Source organism: Salvelinus namaycush, unplaced genomic scaffold, assembly GCF_016432855.1.
Source record: "Salvelinus namaycush isolate Seneca unplaced genomic scaffold, SaNama_1.0 Scaffold513, whole genome shotgun sequence".
Taxonomy (NCBI): domain Eukaryota; kingdom Metazoa; phylum Chordata; class Actinopteri; order Salmoniformes; family Salmonidae; genus Salvelinus; species Salvelinus namaycush.
Window position 1 is genome coordinate 144,326 of NW_024061213.1, and position 22,203 is coordinate 166,528.

At 42.0% G+C, this 22,203-nt stretch overlaps 1 long non-coding RNA gene across 1 annotated transcript; it reads left to right on the forward strand.

The window, feature by feature from the left end:
* The first annotated feature begins 4,216 nt into the window (after positions 1-4,216).
* On the forward strand, positions 4,217-9,038 carry LOC120041707. Its single transcript, XR_005475922.1, has 3 exons — positions 4,217-4,314; positions 4,488-4,526; positions 8,967-9,038. It is a non-coding gene; the product is annotated as an uncharacterized LOC120041707 (long non-coding RNA).
* The last annotated feature ends 13,165 nt before the right edge of the window (positions 9,039-22,203 follow it).

The following is a 22,203-nucleotide window of genomic DNA, read 5'->3' on the forward strand; positions in this document are numbered from 1 at the left end:
AATTTCATTTTAACTATGCGTTTAATACACTTTATGTTGGTGTTTCTTTTATTTTGGCAGATACAGTACATGTACTGTATGTCTTTTTGATAGTTATTCTTGTAGAAACTATTGATCCTCTTTGGCTAAATTATGCTCTGTTGTATTTTAAACATTGAGAGCGGGCTCCTGTGGTTGGATTAAAAAAATAATAATAATTGTAAAAAGTATTTATTTTGTATTTGTTTTGCCCCTTGGGCCCCCTACGGGCTTGGTCCCAGCTCCAGAATCACACATTTTACTAGTCACATTTATTTATTATGCAGTTTATATATTTTTATTAATCAATTAATTAAACAAGTGGCCCCCCCTACCTCCTCTCCTCCCCATCTGACAAATAACAAAGTGTCCGCAGCAGCAGGCCTCTACACTCATTGAGAGTGGGCTCCTGAATGCCCCTGTGGTTGGCGGTTGCAGTAAAAAATAAATATATACTACATACTGTATATTTTTTTATTTCTCCGGGGCCCAGGGGCAATAGCCCAGTAAGCCAGCCCTTCCTATGTCAGAAAATAGCCAAGGCCTATTGACCTTATTTCTAAGTGTTTCTGGATCAATCAATACAATTTCTGAATCCTTAAAATGTACATTTTGGTGTCTTGAAGTTTCCTATGACCTATAGGCCTAGGGAAATGCATTAATTTTGCAATGTATTAGCCTATTTCTTAGGTCTATAGAATACTTACTACACAACTGAAATATCAACATCAGTCATGTCGATTGTATAGGATTCCAGCGCCTTGACAGATGCACACACACCACTGTGGTGACACGTCCCCTATATGACTATCTCTGTCCCCACGTTGTAATTGCCCCTCCCCCACTCCACTTTACCGCGCAGAGCCAGAGAGGGAAAATCACTTTCATCTGGAGAAGCTCGTCCGTTAACACGGGGCGGCCCATCTGCAGGTCCCCGCTGTTCCTAAAAGAAAGGTGAGTGTAAGAAATTGGAAACTTGAAATAACAACTTCTCAACATAAGCTATCTTTTATACAAAATGCACACACCCCCTCTTTCTCTTGGACATATGCTGGACTCATTAGACATCTACACCGACACACACAACTCCCCTCCCCCATGACAATCACAGACACACACAACTCAAGGTTGGAGCACAAGACAAAGAACTGTGGGAAGAGCCAATGGAATGTCGACATCAGGCCCGGACAGGACAACCCACGACCCAGATCGACCAATCGGAAGGCCAGACTACAAGATCAACCTACTTTGCTAGTTGCCTATATAATCTGTATGAACTGTCTAGAGCGCCCTCTTTTCCGACGATTCCATACGAATCAGACAGAGGGGGGCCGTGCTGCACGCTTTGCCTGATATCTTTACACTTGAATAAAATTGCCTTATTCTACCAATATCCACCTTGTCCTATGTCTCCACTTGATCTCCTGTCTCCAGTAAACGTATTATCAACAAAACTTGGTAAGCAGAGGATGGTAAGACATCTTTGAATTCGGTCCATAGAAAATTGATCAGACAGGAGGCGAGTGGGAGAAAGATTCCAGAAGGAGAGGTGACCTGCCCGAAGGAGAAATCGCGATTCAACTCACCCAGGAAACTGATCAAAGAGCTCGAAACTATAAGGTAAGCAGATGCCTGTTTAATCAAAATCTGTATATTGTATTATAGCCAATATCTAAATTGTGATCAGGAGTACTGGGGTGAGTGTGAATTGTTGTTAAATTTTATGTGAAAACTGTCCGTAACCGAAGGCATTGTGTAAAGATATCTGCGAAGTATAAAATCAAGTCGAATTAGTAATCTGGAACTAGTTGAATTGTTCTTCAACTAGGAGTATCGGGGATAAATCTAAGCTTGATGCTGTTCAAGTCGAATTAGTAATCTGGGGCTAGTGGAAATGGCACCCCACTAGGAGCATCGGTGATAAATCTAAGCTTGAACTAGGAGTAATGGTATTAAACCTGAAACTCTAAGTGTTGAAATGTAATGTAATCTGTTCAAGTCGTATTAGTAATCTGGGGCTAGTGGAAATGGCACCCCACTAGGAGCATCGGTGATAAATCAACATGAGCAATATCATATTTTCAAGAATTGAAATGATATGGAAAGTTATTTTCATGCTGTAGTACAATTCCACCACCATAAATCGTTGTATTGGTTTATGAACTATGTTAGCCTAGTTAGCTTGTTTGTTGCTAGTGCTAATGTTCGCTCACTATCTAGCTAATGCACTAGTGAGCCAATTTTGTTGACATTTGGGCGGGTAGCTTGATTAGTTAACATAACTGTTGATAAAGAGACTGATATTTTATGGCTAGCTATTTCAGTCAATTCTATCAGTGTGGTTATAAGTAACATGCATAGACAGCTAAATGGGACACGTGATCCCCATAGATGAACTTGAGACGGTAGCAGTTTGATAACATTAGATGGTGTTAGTTTAGCGAGCTAAAGTTGGCTGGCTGGAAACCAGGTGTTGTCCACCCCACCTTGCATCTCATAGCAGAGTGGAAGAGGGAAAGTCACATATGGAATTTTTTACTGCTTCTAACGTGCTTGTTTTGTAGTCATCTAACAAACATACATTATGTCTCTTATAAATTGTAGGTTAAGCCATGAATGTTGATTGTCTGACAGCCTTGGTATAGTTAAGCAGTAAAGCACAAGGAAAGGTTGAGGACTGTTCTTACGTAAGAGGCAACGCGGAGTGCCTGCCTGGTTACAGCCCTTAACCTTGGTATATTGGCCATATACCACAAACCCCCGAGGTGCCTTATTTCTTAAATATACCACAGTTTCAGCCAATCAACATCCAGGACCCAAACTACCCAGTTTATAATGTCTGCTTTATTCCACAGATTAAGGATAGATTTGAGTTGGCCTGACGGAGAGATCTTCCAGGCGGCTCCGGCCCATGGAGGATTTGAGTTGGCCTGACGGAGAGATCTTCCAGGCGACTCCGGCCCATGGAGGATGCAGAGCATCACATCAGATCAAACATTGATAAACCAGTACTTTACCAGCGTTTTATCAATATCTTTAAAGGTAAGGTGAAGATTGAATATATTTCTGACAGTCCTAAATATGACAGCTATGAATTAGATGAATCAGATGTACATTTTAGAGGTTAGTGGGAAACAGTGAATTGGGATATATGGGCACAGTCACCCAGGAAAAAAGGTTTAAAGGAATAGCTTGCCATGTCTTTGTATTATGGTCATAGGATTCTTAAAGGTCCACTACAGTCACACGATGCTCCATCTGAAATCTCCTTCCACCTGAAAAGGCCCACCTTGAAAACCAATCATTGGTTTAGAAGACAAAGTAAGAGTGACAACTGAATCTAGCCTCTTGAAAGACAGAGCAGCGCATCCCCCTCCCTAAACCCCCTGCTGCACTCCTGAACCTCATTTGGATTGGCAGTGATATGTGTGAGATCACTTTTAGACAGTGTGAGGTCATTTTATGAGAACAGTTGTTTTTGGAGAAGCTTGGCAAGTTGAATGGGGTGATCATGTGACCGGAGTGGACCTCCAGACAGTGATTATTCTCTGTAATAATTGACAAGCACAATGCAATATCTCCTAATGTTTGTATTTTGTGTCTGCTAAGGACGGGGAGTTTTTGCCACTGAATTCATATCCAAAGGAGACTTTGTTGTGGAGTACCGAGGTGAACTGCTTACACAACAGGAGGGCGAGGTCCGAGCTGATCACTACAATGATTCTGCAAAGGTGTTTCTTTTCCATTTCCAATGGAAAGGAAGAACATGGTGGTAAGTAGGATTGATGAGAACAAAATAAACATATTAATGCCTTTTGAGATCTAAAAAAAAGCAACAACATTAAAATGGAGACAGACATTTAAATGGTTGGTGGCACAATATGCACTGTAGGCCTATCTCAGGCCCAGATACTAATTTGACCTTGTCCCTGACCTAAACAGTAAGGAACAATATTAGTCTTCAAACCAACTGGTTCGCTATCAGAGCATCTGCACTCCTTTTTTAAACAACGCGTTAGGGACTTTTCTGCCCCTTTTCTGAAATAGAAACCCTGTGCTGCAATATCTTCATTAAACTGTGACATGTTATGTTTCTATGCAGCATTGATGCACCTGAAGAAGACTCCTCCCTTGGGAGACTCGTTAATGATGATCACTAAAGACTCAATCTCAAAATGAAGGCCATTACAAGCAAACGATGAGCCACACTTGTGCCTCTTCGCGACTCGAGATATTGCAGCTGGCGAAGAGTTGACTTATAGTTACGGTGATTCAGACTGGCCATGGAGAACACAGGTGAGGAACTTTTTTTTTTTAAGATGCTAGATGAAATTACCACCCATCTTGGAAGAGCCGGGAGGATGAGCAATTCACTACCCTGTCATGCAATATGTTGTGATGCAGACAGTGTCTCTTAACTACTAAGATGTAATTGATGTCTAATTGTTGTCTTGGTTCACTTAATTCAGGTCATCAAAACTGAATTGTCGTCCAGCCCAAAACCTATGGTAAGAACTTTACTAAAGTCATAGATCAATGAGTTTATTTTTTTCTATTATCACATTTACTATTTCACTTTCACAAATACACATTTATAGTCTAACATCAATTGCACTGGAATGCAGTGCACTTGTTGCATACATCAAAAGTTAACTAAATATACAATACATTCAAATATATGAAATAAAAACCTTATCAATAAGAACTCAGTAGTTAGGCTCTTGTGGGCTCATTTAGTAGCCCAACTCATGAGGGATTTGCTCTTCTCCTGAAAAGTTCAGTCCTGCATCTGACCAGAATAGGATGTTCAAAACTAAACGCTACACCAGGCATTTCCTGTGTGCTTTCTTATACAGTAGGTCCCCAGATGTATACAATGCATTAGATCACGGTTTTTGATTTGAGGGGATTTTTCAGTGTTTTAAAAATTTTGATTATGTTTCAGCATCCAGGGGTTTGTCAGTTTCTACAAAAACAGTCTCTTAGTGCATAGATGTCTGTGACTATTTTGCCTGTTGGTCACAGGCTGGAAGCAGAACAGGGGCTGTGGCAGAGCAGAGCACTTAGGGGTGAAGTCCCTTGCTCAAAGGCAAAACAGCAGTAGGTAGTACACAGGGATATTGAAGCCGGTAACCCACCGGGCTTCAATATCACCGTATACTACCTACTGCCGTTGTGCCCATCAGCAAGGCACTTTACAACACACACATCACAGGCTGATAGCAGGACAGGGTCTCCAAAAAATGATTGTTCTACGTAATAATTGACTAGCACAATACAATAACTCCTAATGTTTGTATTTTTGTGTCTGCTAAGGACGACAAGTTGATTTACGGGGAGAGGTCGGGTAATGTAATTATGTGCCCGAGCACAAAACAACATATATGTAATTTTTGTCCTGTCTAAATCTGCCATGTCAGTCATTTTTAATTCCAACCAGAATAACCTAATGTTTTTTGGTCACCTGAAAGTACTAGTCCCGTGCCAATCAACATCAAGTTTTATTTGTCACATGCGCCGAATAAAACAGGTGCTGACTTACAAGCCCTTAACCAACAATGCAGTTCAAGAAATAGAGTTAAGAAAATATATACTAAATAAAATAAGTCAGCTTTTGCAGACACGTCTCGCCCCGCATCAGTATAGAAAGGGTCCCTAGCAAACTGCATCACCTTTGTGGGGAGACTAAAATCATCAAATCTTGTTGCAAAGTTACAATGTGTATATCATTGACCGCTAGCCAGAAATAGCCATTTTTTTTTCTTCCTCGTTATGCAGACATAAGCACACCTGGCACCATCGAGGTGCAGCTGTTTACTTTCTACACGGGTTGTTATTTTTCAGTTTCCTCCTAAGAACAGATTGTAGTGGTAAAATAAAAAGGGATACATTTTTTTGGTGCCATTTAGGTGAAATTGATCTCCAAGCTTCACTCCAGTCAAAACGGGCTTTGCGAGTGTTTGATTCCATTCATTTGCTATGGGCTGGCGCTAGTGCTCCAGCTTATTTGTATTTAAAACAACTTTTTAAACTTTTATTTAACTCGTCAAGTCAGTTAAGAACAAATTCTTATTTTCAATGACAGCCTAGGAACAGTGGGTTAATTGCCTTGTTCAGGGGCAGAATGACAGATTTTTACCTTGTCAGCTCGGGGATTCAATCTTGCAACCTTTCGGTTACTAGTCCAACGCTCTAACCACTAGGCTACCTGCCTCCCCAGCTTAGCCAACGTTTGCTTGCCATTTTTCTTCCTTGACCTTTTCCATTGTCCAGCCCAGCCTTCTATAGTTACCCACTGTAGGGAAAAGGTTTTGGGGGGGCTCATATCAGAGGAAAAAAGAAAAGCAGTCAATCATGTCAATAACTGTTTTATCCCTCCTCTGTAGTCCCAAATTAAGTCCAAGTGATTGATGCCACTCAATAAACAAACCTCAGCTACAAACTCCTCATCAAGCATTTACACTAGTATGTGTTGGGTTTGTTGTGGCGGCAATTGCAGAGAAATGCAATGATCTCCTCCCTAAACTCTCATACTCTCTTGAGAACATTAGCCCTACCCTTACTCAGCTACCTAACATCATTATGTAAAAGTAGATCATGATGCTCAGCAGACTACGAAACGAGCCATGTTGAAGGATAAATGTTGATCGGATAAAGTTTATGATAGTCAAAGCTGAGTCCATTGTTTTTTAAGTCACAGCTGAGTTTAGCCAAAGCATGTTCAGGCAGTGTGGTCTATCTGCGGCGAAAGAGCCAATAGGCGGGCAGACAGACCCTTGTACCCCTGTTAGCAGCTCCGATTGGCAGTAACTGGTATGTTACTGATATTGATTGACAGCACAACCTCTTCAGGCTGCAGGGTGAATATTGAAAAAACTGGAAAATATGCGCACATTTTCAAACGGCCTCTTAAGAAATTTTTGATCTTACAATATGCATATATTTACTACTATTGGATAGAAAACAGTCTATAGTTTCTAAAAACGTTTGAATTATTTCTCTAAGTTGAACAGAACTATTTTTACAGCCCATTTCCTATCCAGAATTGAGATTTCCAAAATGCGATGTCTCTCTTTAAGACCTTGTCTATAAAAGGTCATGTCACTTAGGACCGTAGAAACACGTCACACGCCTTCATCTGGGTGTAATGCGGAAGTGAGAGAAAAAAGCAGTCGAATATCTCTTCCAGGGGCTGAACACAACATCTTCTAGTGAGACCTGCGCAGTTTAATTTTTTTCTGGGCGCGAGGTAGAACCTGGACTCGGCTCCTGGAATACGCTCGTTAAAGGTGAATATGACCTCTGGCTACGATATTATTTGATACATGTCACAAAATCATCCTAAAGTATGTTTTTTCAATATACTTTAATTATATTATTGCAATTTATTCTGGACTTTAGACGTGATGCTTTGGAAGAATTTTTTGAAGAAAGAGAGATTAGCGCCGCACGGCCATTGTGCTTGCTAACCCAAGAGGGAAATAGTTCGTTCTGGAACCCAACTAAAGACTGTACTGGACAATGGACCCCGTTACAACATTCTGATGGAAGATCAACAAAGATAAGGACCCAATTTGGGATGCTTTTTCATATATCTGTCGAACTGTGCTATGCTAGCGTTTGACTAGAATCAATGCTGCCGTATGCTAGCTAATGTTGTAAGCTAATATAACGATATATTGTGTTTTCGCTGTAAAACACTTCAAAAATCGGAAATATTGGCTCTATTCACACGATCTTTGTCTTTCATTAGCTATCCACCATATGTTTTTCTGAAATGTTTTATGAGGTGTAATTAGTAGTTGACGTTGGTGTCTGTATTTTCTCTGGCTACTCCCGTGCGATTTCAGACTGTAGCTATGATGTAGCTATAACCTGTTAGGCGGGCTGTCCCGATATCGGTACACTTATGACAACATCCAGCTCTATTGCAGGGCGCGAAATTCAAAATCTATTTTTTAAAAATATTTAACTTTCACACATTAACAAGTCCAATACAGCATTTGAAAGATAAACATCTTGTCAATCCAGCCAACATGTCCGATTTTTTAAATGTTTTACAGAGAAAACACCACATATATTTATGTTAGCTCACCACCAAATAAAAAAGTGGACAGACATGTAGCAGCAGCACAAGTATGATTCAAGTAGCATGCACAAGCCAACCTAACTAACCTAGAACCAACCTAAACAACCTAGAAAAAACTACCTCAGATGACAGTCCTATAACATGTTACACAATAAATCTATGTTTTGTTCATAAAATGTGCATATTTTAGCTATAAATCAGTTTTACATTACTGCTCCCATCATTAATGGGCAGGGCTATAAGAAAATAGATTCTTCCATTGGATAATATTGAGCAAGGGCTCATTTTGTTACTAAATATCAGATTTATTTCTGCTGGGATAAAAAAAAATAATTAAGCAAAATGATCTTTCAAAAAATGTATAAAACAACATCTCATGGCACATTAGGGACTGTGAAATGGCAGACACAGTCTGTGACACTAACACACACAATCTACACCCACATTATTCTTTAGTTGTATTGTTTGTGTAAGTCATTGTATTCTAATGCTAATTGTAACCCTAAACCCCCTAGAAACAGCCTTATTCCTTGTCGGGACCTGCAAATGTCCCCAGTTGGTCCAATGTTTGTCAGTTTGCTATTCTTGCAAGGACTTCTGGTCCCCACAAGTATAGTTAAACATGTCCACTCTCACACTCGAATACACACAATCTACACACACATTATTCTTTAGGAATATTGTTGTATTTAATATTTGTGTGAATGTTTTTGGCTATTAGTGTGTCCGTGCTTGGTTACTTGTCGTGTTTTATGGTAATTTTTGTTGGATTGTACCTCAACTTTAAAGGAGCTAATAGTATTGAAGTATTTCTGTGCCGCGTAGGTTTATTTTGTTTGCCTTGTTTGACTGATTTCAGCTCATTGACGCGTTGCAGAATGACAACTCCCAACCCTTTCAGAACAGCATGGACACGGATGGATCAGATTCCAACTTGAAAGAAGATGCGGAGACCGTGCCTGTGTCTTCCAGCCCCAAACCCACGGTAAGAGAACTTGAATGATGGCCACAGTCGATCGTTGATCCCCCTTTAAATTGTCTATCAGCCTAACTCCCCAGTTATTATAGCCCCTAGCGTATTCACCTAGATCAGGGCTATTCAACTATATTCTTACAGTTGGCAGATTTGAAAAAGGTTATTTACTGGGGACCAGACATTTTTTACATGCGATTGCTTTTCCTAAGACCGGTATGAACCACTTCTTTGGCCGACTTATAACACAGTTGACCTGCATTACATTCTTCATACATAGCTTTGTTTTTGATTTTTATTTACACATAGGAAACCTTTTATGCATGGCATATGTCAGCTGACCAGCATCACATTCCATTCTGTATTTATTTAATTTCATTCTTTCCTGTTTTACACAATTTATTTTGAACATAAAAAACACACAAGTGTTTCCCTTTGAATGGAAGAAATTGCACTTTGGGAGAGAGCAGAAAAGTGCAACCCGCCGGTATGAAGCTTCACATTTTACAGGAAGAAACAGTGTTTGTTTTCATGTGAGAGAAGCTGGATTTACACGTGTCTGTTTAGGAATTATTCTGCAACAATATGCTCAGTCCAAAACGTTGCACAGCCCACAGACTGAAGTGCCTGCCTCAGATAAGATGTTTGCACGTCTCCGAACTCTAGGTAGAGGGAACCCTTGTCATGTGACGTTGGCACCTTAGCATTCGCAGAGAAGTCTCCCCGTCGCATCGGTATAGAAAGGATCCCTAACAAACTGCATCACCTTTGTGGGGAGACTAAACTCATCAAATCATGTTGCAAAGCTATCTTTCAGCTTAACTGAAAACTCTGACATTACTGGTGTCATCTGTACTCGGGATGGCTTTATTAGGCTGGACAAATGACATTTTTAACAACGCTTTTTTTCTGGTAAAAATGAGTTCATTGCATCCGTCGTGGAGCCCAGTTTCATAATATTACCATATGTCCCAGTTGCTTGCTTTAGTTTTGAAGTAATCGTGAAAAAACAGGCCTTATTTTAGGTCATTTTTCACCCTGCCATCTCCTATTAGTTCTACTGAGCACCGTGGCACCAACTCGCGTTCCGAACGTTCTATTCCCAGCCCATTGTTCTGCATCACAATGCCATCTCCTATTAGTTCTACTGAGCACCGTGGCACCAACTGGCTTTCCGAACGTTCTATTCCCAGCCCATTGTTCTGCATCACAATGCCATCTCCTATTAGTTCTACTGAGCACCGTGGCACCAACTCGCGTTCCGAACGTTCTATTCCCAGCCCATTGTTCTACGTCACAATGCCTGCATTGCTATTGTTGGCAATGAGACCTGCCCACGTTGGTAGTTAAAATGTCAACCACAACAAGAAATTACTCATGGAACTCTGAGGTCGTCCCATTGTTTCCTATGGGGAAATATAGGTATGTCTGTCTATTTTGATAAATATCTCGCAATGTGTATATTTAGATTTTTTTCAAATTAGACACCATTGGACACAACATTTTAGAATTCTTCTGTGATTTATTTTAGTATTTTTTTTTAGCAACATTATCCTACATTTTTTTTGTATGTATACTTTTTAATTTAACCTTGAACTCGTCATGTACAGTATATCACACAGTGTTGGGATCAATTCCAATCATTTCAACCACTACACTGTGTTTTTTAATTTCTCTTTAATGGTTTTCAATTTGGAATTGGAATTTGCTTTACTTTCTGAATTGAAATGGAAGTTGAACCCAATCCTTACAGCATAACACAAAATGGCTAATATTTTTTAATCCCTGCACATGTTCTAACCACTTGTGTTAAGGAGAAATGTTGGGATATTTGTTCAATAGCCATTTTAGAACTTGTTTAGTATGTATCCCTTATTACTATCAATGGCTACATCAAGCTTGTGACTCTACTAACTTGTTGGATGCATTTGTAGTTTGTTTTGGTTGTTTCTGATTTATTTTATGCCCAATTTCAATTAATTCTAAATAATACACTGCTCAAAAAAATAAAGGGAACACTAAAATAACACATCCTAGATCTGAATGAATGAAATATTCTTATTAAATACTTTTTTCTTTACATAGTTGAATGTGCTGACAACAAAATCACACAAAAATGATCAATGGAAATCAAATTTATCAACCCATGGAGGTCTGGATTTGGAGTCACACTCAAAATTAAAGTGGAAAACCACACTACAGGCTGATCCAACTTTGATGTAATGTCCTTAAAACAAGTCAAAATGAGGCTCAGTAGTGTGTGTGGCCTCCACGTGCCTGTATGACCTCCCTACAATGCCTGGGCATGCTCCTGATGAGGTGGCGGATGGTCTCCTGAGGGATCTCCTCCCAGACCTGGACTAAAGCATCCGCCAACTCCTGGACAGTCTGTGGTGCAACGTGGCGTTGGTGGATGGAGCGAGACATGATGTCCCAGATGTGCTCAATTGGATTCAGGTCTGGGGAACGGGCGGGCCAGTCCATAGCATCAATGCCTTCCTCTTGCAGGAACTGCTGACACACTCCAGCCACATGAGGTCTAGCATTGTCTTGCATTAGGAGGAACCCAGGGCCAACCGCACCAGCATATGGTCTTACAAGGGGTCTGAGGATCTCATCTCGGTACCTAATGGCAGTCAGGCTACCTCTGGCGAGCACATGGAGGGCTGTGCGGCCCCCCAAAGAAATGCCACCCCACACCATGACTGACCCACCGCCAAACCGGTCATGCTGGAGGATGTTGCAGGCAGCAGAACGTTCTCCACGGCGTCTCCAGACTCTGTCACGTCTGTCACATGTGCTCAGTGTGAACCTGCTTTCATCTGTGAAGAGCACAGGGCGCCAGTGGCGAATTTGCCAATCTTGGTGTTCTCTGGCAAATGCCAAACGTCCTGCACGGTGTTGGGCTGTAAGCACAACCCCCACCTGTGGACGTCGGGCCCTCATACCACCCTCATGGAGTCTGTTTCTGACCGTTTGAGCAGACACATGCACATTTGTGGCCTGCTGGAGGTCATTTTGCAGGGCTCTGGCAGTGCTCCTCCTGCTCCTCCTTGCACAAAGGCGGAGGTAGCGGTCCTGCTGCTGGGTTGTTGCCCTCCTACGGCCTCCTCCACGTCTCCTGATGTATTGGCCTGTCTCCTGGTAGCGCCTCCATGCTCTGGACACTACGCTGACAGACACAGCAAACCTTCTTGCCACAGCTCGCATTGATGTGCCATCCTGGATGAGCTGCACTACCTGAGCCACTTGTGTGGGTTGTAGACTCCATCTCATGCTACCACTAGAGTGAGAGCACCGCCAGCATTCAAAAGTGACCAAAACATCAGCCAGGAAGCATAGGAACTGAGAAGTGGTCTGTGGTCACCACCTGCAGAACCACTCCTTTATTGGGGGTGTCTTGCTAATTGCCTATAATTTCCACCTATTGTCTATTCCATTTGCACAACAGCATGTGAAATTTATTGTCAATCAGTGTTGCTTCCTAAGTGGACAGTTTGATTTCACAGAAGTGTGATTGACTTGGAGTTACATTGTGTTGTTTAAGTGTTCCCTTTATTTTTTTGAGCAGTGTATATTGTGTAATTTTGGAGTCCTCTTTATTGTAAATAAGACTAATGTTTTCTAAACACTTTTGCCTGCCCCCACCCCATTGGATATGTTTCATGCTGAATGTCCATCAGTCAGCTACCCTCCCCTAAACTCAGGCCAAAATCTGTGGATGTCATTTTTATACACTGCTATCTAGAACCTAAAAGGGTTCTTTGGGTCTTTCTGCCCCATGGGATTGTGGGTGTGTACTGAGCATTAGCCTACAAAATAGGCAATGGAATGATTACAAATAATCAGGACATGATTGTACAGCTATTGGTTTAGTATGTAAGAGTTGATATGTTGGAGTAAACAGGTCAGGTTTTCAGTGATCAGACAATCTATTCAGTAAAACAAATGTATCAATTCTGATTTGTTCTTATGATTTCAGCTCAAACAAATGCTTGGATATGATTCTGAAGACTCAATCAGCAGCATCGAAATAACAGAAGATGAGTATGTGCCAGGAACAGAAAGTGAAAGTGAGAGCAGTTTAGAGAAATGTAATGCATTGAAGGACAAATGCCTCACTACAGCCAGATCTGCACCTAAATATGGCCGTCTTGACAAAGGCATAGTTGGATATGACCCTGAAGACTCAATCAGCAGTATAGAAATAACAGATGATGAATATGTGTCAGGAACAGAAAGTGACAACGAGAGCAGCGTAGAGCGCTGCACTGTATTGAAGAACAAAGGCCCCACCAAAGCAAGATCTGCTCCTAAAGACGCCCAAACAACACCTATAAAAGACATAGAAATACTGAATCTGACACCTCTGGGCAAAAATCCACAAGTTCACTTGAAGTCATGCACGTTACAAAGACAAAAGGTGGATCAAGAAGATACACCAAAAAACATGACTGTCTCTTCTGTGAGAAACCACAATCAACAATCACCCGGCATCTAGAAACGATTCATGAAGGTGAAGCTGAAGTCGCAAAAGTCATTTCTTTCCCAAAGAACTCCAAAGAGTGAAAGCTCTAACTGACCAGACTGAGACAACGAGGGGATAGAGCACACAACATCAAAGTCATAAGAGAAGGAGAAGGTGTTATAGTTCCTCGCAAACAAACCAGTTACCCAAATGTAAATCCAAAAGATGTATTGCACTGTGCAAACTGCCACGGTCTCTTTGAAAGAAAATTTATATGGAAACACATGAAAAGGTGCAGACTGAGTGGTATACGACTGAAACTTGGTAAAACACCAGGCTATTTGTGTCCATGTACAACCTGTTCCAGATGGGATAATCAAGGGACTGAAACCTGGTAAAACACCAGGCTATTTGTGTCCATGTACAACCTGTTCCAGATGGGATAATCAAGGGACTGAAACCTGGTAAAACACCAGGCTATTTGTGTCTATGTACAACCTGTTCCAGATGGGATAATCAAGGGACTGAAACCTGGTAAAACACCAGGCTATTTGTGTCCATGTACAACCTGTTCCAGATGGGATAATCAAGGGACTGAAACCTGGTAAAACACCAGACTATTTGTGTCTATGTACAACCTGTTCCAGATGGGATAATCAAGGGACTGAAACCTGGTAAAACACCAGGCTATTTGTGTCTATGTACAACCTGTTCCAGATGGGATAATCAAGGGACTGAAACCTGGTAAAACACCAGGCTATTTGTGTCTATGTACAACCTGTTCCAGATGGGATAATCAAGGGACTGAAACCTGGTAAAACACCAGGCTATTTGTGTCCATGTACAACCTGTTCCAGATGGGATAATCAAGGGACTGAAACCTGGTAAAACACCAGGCTATTTGTGTCCATGTACAACCTGTTCCAGATGGGATAATCAAGGGACTGAAACCTGGTAAAACACCAGGCTATTTGTGTCCATGTACAACCTGTTCCAGATGGGATAATCAAGGGACTGAAACCTGGTAAAACACCAGACTATTTGTGTCTATGTACAACCTGTTCCAGATGGGATAATCAAGGGACTGAAACCTGGTAAAACACCAGGCTATTTGTGTCTATGTACAACCTGTTCCAGATGGGATAATCAAGGGACTGAAACCTGGTAAAACACCAGGCTATTTGTGTCCATGTACAACCTGTTCCAGATGGGATAATCAAGGGACTGAAACCTGGTAAAACACCAGGCTATTTGTGTCCATGTACAACCTGCTCCAGATGGGATAATCAAGGGACTGAAACCTGGTAAAACACCAGACTATTTGTGTCCATGTACAACCTGTTCCAGATGGGATAATCAAGGGACTGAAACCTGGTAAAACACCAGGCTATTTGTGTCTATGTACAACCTGTGCCAGATGGGATAATCAAGGGACTGAAACCTGGTAAAACACCAGGCTATTTGTGTCCATGTACAACCTGTTCCAGATGGGATAATCAAGGGACTGAAACCTGGTAAAACACCAGGCTATTTGTGTCCATGTACAACCTGTTCTAGATGGGATAATCAAGGGACTGAAACCTGGTAAAACACCAGGCTATTTGTGTCCATGTACAACCTGTTCCAGATGGGATAATCAAGGGACTGAAACCTGGTAAAACACCAGGCTATTTGTGTCCATGTACAACCTGTTCCAGATGGGATAATCAAGGGACTGAAACCTGGTAAAACACCAGGCTATTTGTGTCCATGTACAACCTGTTCCAGATGGGATAATCAAGGGACTGAAACCTGGTAAAACACCAGACTATTTGTGTCCATGTACAACCTGTTCCAGATGGGATAATCAAGGGACTGAAACCTGGTAAAACACCAGGCTATTTGTGTCCATGTACAACCTGTTCCAGATGGGATAATCAAGGGACTGAAACCTGGTAAAACACCAGGCTATTTGTGTCTATGTACAACCTGTTCCAGATGGGATAATCAAGGGACTGAAACCTGGTAAAACACCAGACTATTTGTGTCTATGTACAACCTGTTCCAGATGGGATAATCAAGGGACTGAAACCTGGTAAAACACCAGGCTATTTGTGTCTATGTACAACCTGTTCCAGATGGGATAATCAAGGGACTGAAACCTGGTAAAACACCAGGCTATTTGTGTCTATGTACAACCTGTTCCAGATGGGATAATCAAGGGACTGAAACCTGGTAAAACACCAGGCTATTTGTGTCTATGTACAACCTGTTCCAGATGGGATAATCAAGGGACTGAAACCTGGTAAAACACCAGGCTATTTGTGTCTATGTACAACCTGTTCCAGATGGGATAATCAAGGGACTGAAACCTGGTAAAACACCAGGCTATTTGTGTCTATGTACAACCTGTTCCAGATGGGATAATCAAGGGACTGAAACCTGGTAAAACACCAGGCTATTTGTGTCCATGTACAACCTGTTCCAGATGGGATAATCAAGGGACTGAAACCTGGTAAAACACCAGGCTATTTGTGTCCATGTACAACCTGTTCCAGATGGGATAATCAAGGGACTGAAACCTGGTAAAACACCAGGCTATTTGTGTCCATGTACAACCTGTTCCAGATGGGATAATCAAGGGACTGAAACCTGGTAAAACACCAGGCTATTTGTGTCCATGTACAACCTGTTCCAGATGGGATAATCAAGGGACTGAAACCTGGTAAAACACCAGGCTATTTGTGTCCATGTACAACCTGTTCCAGATGGGATAATCAAGGGACTGAAACCTGGTAAAACACCAGGCTATTTGTGTCCATGTACAACCTGTTCCAGATGGGATAATCAAGGGACTGAAACCTGGTAAAACACCAGGCTATTTGTGTCCATGTACAACCTGTTCCAGATGGGATAATCAAGGGACTGAAACCTGGTAAAACACCAGGCTATTTGTGTCCATGTACAACCTGTTCCAGATGGGATAATCAAGGGACTGAAACCTGGTAAAACACCAGGCTATTTGTGTCCATGTACAACCTGTTCCAGATGGGATAATCAAGGGACTGAAACCTGGTAAAACACCAGGCTATTTGTGTCCATGTACAACCTGTTCCAGATGGGATAATCAAGGGACTGAAACCTGGTAAAACACCAGGCTATTTGTGTCCATGTACAACCTGTTCCAGATGGGATAATCAAGGGACTGAAACCTGGTAAAACACCAGGCTATTTGTGTCTATGTACAACCTGTTCCAGATGGGATAATCAAGGGACTGAAACCTGGTAAAACACCAGGCTATTTGTGTCCTATGTACAACCTGTTCCAGATGGGATAATCAAGGGACTGAAACCTGGTAAAACACCAGACTATTTGTGTCTATGTACAACCTGTTCCAGATGGGATAATCAAGGGACTGAAACCTGGTAAAACACCAGGCTATTTGTGTCTATGTACAACCTGTTCCAGATGGGATAATCAAGGGACTGAAACCTGGTAAAACACCAGGCTATTTGTGTCTATGTACAACCTGTTCCAGATGGGATAATCAAGGGACTGAAACCTGGTAAAACACCAGGCTATTTGTGTCTATGTACAACCTGTTCCAGATGGGATAATCAAGGGACTGAAACCTGGTAAAACACCAGGCTATTTGTGTCTATGTACAACCTGTTCCAGATGGGATAATCAAGGGACTGAAACCTGGTAAAACACCAGGCTATTTGTGTCTATGTACAACCTGTTCCAGATGGGATAATCAAGGGACTGAAACCTGGTAAAACACCAGGCTATTTGTGTCTATGTACAACCTGTTCCAGATGGGATAATCAAGGGACTGAAACCTGGTAAAACACCAGGCTATTTGTGTCTATGTACAACCTGTTCCAGATGGGATAATCAAGGGACTGAAACCTGGTAAAACACCAGGCTATTTGTGTCCATGTACAACCTGTTCCAGATGGGATAATCAAGGGACTGAAACCTGGTAAAACACCAGGCTATTTGTGTCTATGTACAACCTGTTCCAGATGGGATAATCAAGGGACTGAAACCTGGTAAAACACCAGGCTATTTGTGTCCATGTACAACCTGCTTCCAGATGGGATAATCAAGGGACTGAAACCTGGTAAAACACCAGACTATTTGTGTCTATGTACAACCTGTTCCAGATGGGATAATCAAGGGACTGAAACCTGGTAAAACACCAGGCTATTTGTGTCCATGTACAACCTGTTCCAGATGGGATAATCAAGGGACTGAAACCTGGTAAAACACCAGGCTATTTGTGTCTATGTACAACCTGTTCCAGATGGGATAATCAAGGGACTGAAACCTGGTAAAACACCAGGCTATTTGTGTCCATGTACAACCTGTTCCAGATGGGATAATCAAGGGACTGAAACCTGGTAAAACACCAGGCTATTTGTGTCCATGTACAACCTGTTCCAGATGGGATAATCAAGGGACTGAAACCTGGTAAAACACCAGGCTATTTGTGTCCATGTACAACCTGTTCCAGATGGGATAATCAAGGGACTGAAACCTGGTAAAACACCAGGCTATTTGTGTCCTATGTACAACCTGTTCCAGATGGGATAATCAAGGGACTGAAACCTGGTAAAACACCAGGCTATTTGTGTCCATGTACAACCTGTTCCAGATGGGATAATCAAGGGACTGAAACCTGGTAAAACACCAGGCTATTTGTGTCTATGTACAACCTGTTCCAGATGGGATAATCAAGGGACTGAAACCTGGTAAAACACCAGGCTATTTGTGTCTATGTACAACCTGTTCCAGATGGGATAATCAAGGGACTGAAACCTGGTAAAACACCAGGCTATTTGTGTCTATGTACAACCTGTTCCAGATGGGATAATCAAGGGACTGAAACCTGGTAAAACACCAGGCTATTTGTGTCTATGTACAACCTGTTCCAGATGGGATAATCAAGGGACTGAAACCTGGTAAAACACCAGGCTATTTGTGTCCATGTACAACCTGTTCCAGATGGGATAATCAAGGGACTGAAACCTGGTAAAACACCAGGCTATTTGTGTCCATGTACAACCTGTTCCAGATGGGATAATCAAGGGACTGAAACCTGGTAAAACACCAGGCTATTTGTGTCCTATGTACAACCTGTTCCAGATGGGATAATCAAGGGACTGAAACCTGGTAAAACACCAGGCTATTTGTGTCTATGTACAACCTGTTCCAGATGGGATAATCAAGGGACTGAAACCTGGTAAAACACCAGGCTATTTGTGTCTATGTACAACCTGTTCCAGATGGGATAATCAAGGGACTGAAACCTGGTAAAACACCAGGCTATTTGTGTCTATGTACAACCTGTTCCAGATGGGATAATCAAGGGACTGAAACCTGGTAAAACACCAGGCTATTTGTGTCCATGTACAACCTGTTCCAGATGGGATAATCAAGGGACTGAAACCTGGTAAAACACCAGGCTATTTGTGTCCTATGTACAACCTGTTCCAGATGGGATAATCAAGGGACTGAAACCTGGTAAAACACCAGGCTATTTGTGTCTATGTACAACCTGTTCCAGATGGGATAATCAAGGGACTGAAACCTGGTAAAACACCAGGCTATTTGTGTCCATGTACAACCTGTTCCAGATGGGATAATCAAGGGACTGAAACCTGGTAAAACACCAGGCTATTTGTGTCCTATGTACAACCTGTTCCAGATGGGATAATCAAGGGACTGAAACCTGGTAAAACACCAGGCTATTTGTGTCCATGTACAACCTGTTCCAGATGGGATAATCAAGGGACTGAAACCTGGTAAAACACCAGGCTATTTGTGTCCATGTACAACCTGTTCCAGATGGGATAATCAAGGGACTGAAACCTGGTAAAACACCAGGCTATTTGTGTCTATGTACAACCTGTTCCAGATGGGATAATCAAGGGACTGAAACCTGGTAAAACACCAGGCTATTTGTGTCTATGTACAACCTGTTCCAGATGGGATAATCAAGGGACTGAAACCTGGTAAAACACCAGGCTATTTGTGTCCATGTACAACCTGTTCCAGATGGGATAATCAAGGGACTGAAACCTGGTAAAACACCAGGCTATTTGTGTCCATGTACAACCTGTTCCAGATGGGATAATCAAGGGACTGAAACCTGGTAAAACACCAGGCTATTTGTGTCCATGTACAACCTGTTCCAGATGGGATAATCAAGGGACTGAAACCTGGTAAAACACCAGGCTATTTGTGTCTATGTACAACCTGTTCCAGATGGGATAATCAAGGGACTGAAACCTGGTAAAACACCAGGCTATTTGTGTCTATGTACAACCTGTTCCAGATGGGATAATCAAGGGACTGAAACCTGGTAAAACACCAGGCTATTTGTGTCCTATGTACAACCTGTTCCAGATGGGATAATCAAGGGACTGAAACCTGGTAAAACCACCAGGCTATTTGTGTCCATGTACAACCTGTTCCAGATGGGATAATCAAGGGACTGAAACCTGGTAAAACACCAGGCTATTTGTGTCCATGTACAACCTGTTCCAGATGGGATAATCAAGGGACTGAAACCTGGTAAAACACCAGGACTATTTGTGTCCATGTACAACCTGTTCCAGATGGGATAATCAAGGGACTGAAACCTGGTAAAACACCAGGCTATTTGTGTCCTATGTACAACCTGTTCCAGATGGGATAATCAAGGGACTGAAACCTGGTAAAACACCAGGCTATTTGTGTCCATGTACAACCTGTTCCAGATGGGATAATCAAGGGACTGAAACCTGGTAAAACACCAGGCTATTTGTGTCCATGTACAACCTGTTCCAGATGGGATAATCAAGGGACTGAAACCTGGTAAAACACCAGGCTATTTGTGTCCATGTACAACCTGTTCCAGATGGGATAATCAAGGGACTGAAACCTGGTAAAACACCAGGCTATTTGTGTCCATGTACAACCTGTTCCAGATGGGATAATCAAGGGACTGAAACCTGGTAAAACACCAGGCTATTTGTGTCCATGTACAACCTGTTCCAGATGGGATAATCAAGGGACTGAAACCTGGTAAAACACCAGACTATTTGTGTCCATGTACAACCTGTTCCAGATGGGATAATCAAGGGACTGAAACCTGGTAAAACACCAGGCTATTTGTGTCCATGTACAACCTGTTCCAGATGGGATAATCAAGGGACTGAAACCTGGTAAAACACCAGGCTATTTGTGTCTATGTACAACCTGTTCCAGATGGGATAATCAAGGGACTGAAACCTGGTAAAACACCAGACTATTTGTGTCTATGTACAACCTGTTCCAGATGGGATAATCAAGGGACTGAAACCTGGTAAAACACCAGGCTATTTGTGTCTATGTACAACCTGTTCCAGATGGGATAATCAAGGGACTGAAACCTGGTAAAACACCAGGCTATTTGTGTCTATGTACAACCTGTTCCAGATGGGATAATCAAGGGACTGAAACCTGGTAAAACACCAGGCTATTTGTGTCTATGTACAACCTGTTCCAGATGGGATAATCAAGGGACTGAAACCTGGTAAAACACCAGGCTATTTGTGTCTATGTACAACCTGTTCCAGATGGGATAATCAAGGGACTGAAACCTGGTAAAACACCAGGCTATTTGTGTCCTATGTACAACCTGTTCCAGATGGGATAATCAAGGGACTGAAACCTGGTAAAACACCAGGCTATTTGTGTCCATGTACAACCTGTTCCAGATGGGATAATCAAGGGACTGAAACCTGGTAAAACACCAGGCTATTTGTGTCCATGTACAACCTGTTCCAGATGGGATAATCAAGGGACTGAAACCTGGTAAAACACCAGGCTATTTGTGTCCATGTACAACCTGTTCCAGATGGGATAATCAAGGGACTGAAACCTGTAAAACACCAGGCTATTTGTGTCCTATGTACAACCTGTTCCAGATGGGATAATCAAGGGACTGAAACCTGGTAAAACACCAGGCTATTTGTGTCCCATGTACAACCTGTTCCAGATGGGATAATCAAGGGACTGAAACCTGGTAAAACACCAGGCTATTTGTGTCCATGTACAACCTGTTCCAGATGGGATAATCAAGGGACTGAAACCTGGTAAAACACCAGGCTATTTGTGTCCATGTACAACCTGTTCCAGATGGGATAATCAAGGGACTGAAACCTGGTAAAACACCAGGCTATTTGTGTCCATGTACAACCTGTTCCAGATGGGATAATCAAGGGACTGAAACCTGGTAAAACACCAGGCTATTTGTGTCCATGTACAACCTGTTCCAGATGGGATAATCAAGGGACTGAAACCTGGTAAAACACCAGGCTATTTGTGTCCATGTACAACCTGCTCCAGATGGGATAATCAAGGGACTGAAACCTGGTAAAACACCAGGCTATTTGTGTCTATGTACAACCTGTTCCAGATGGGATAATCAAGGGACTGAAACCTGGTAAAACACCAGGCTATTTGTGTCCATGTACAACCTGTTCCAGATGGGATAATCAAGGGACTGAAACCTGGTAAAACACCAGACTATTTGTGTCTATGTACAACCTGTTCCAGATGGGATAATCAAGGGACTGAAACCTGGTAAAACACCAGGCTATTTGTGTCTATGTACAACCTGTTCCAGATGGGATAATCAAGGG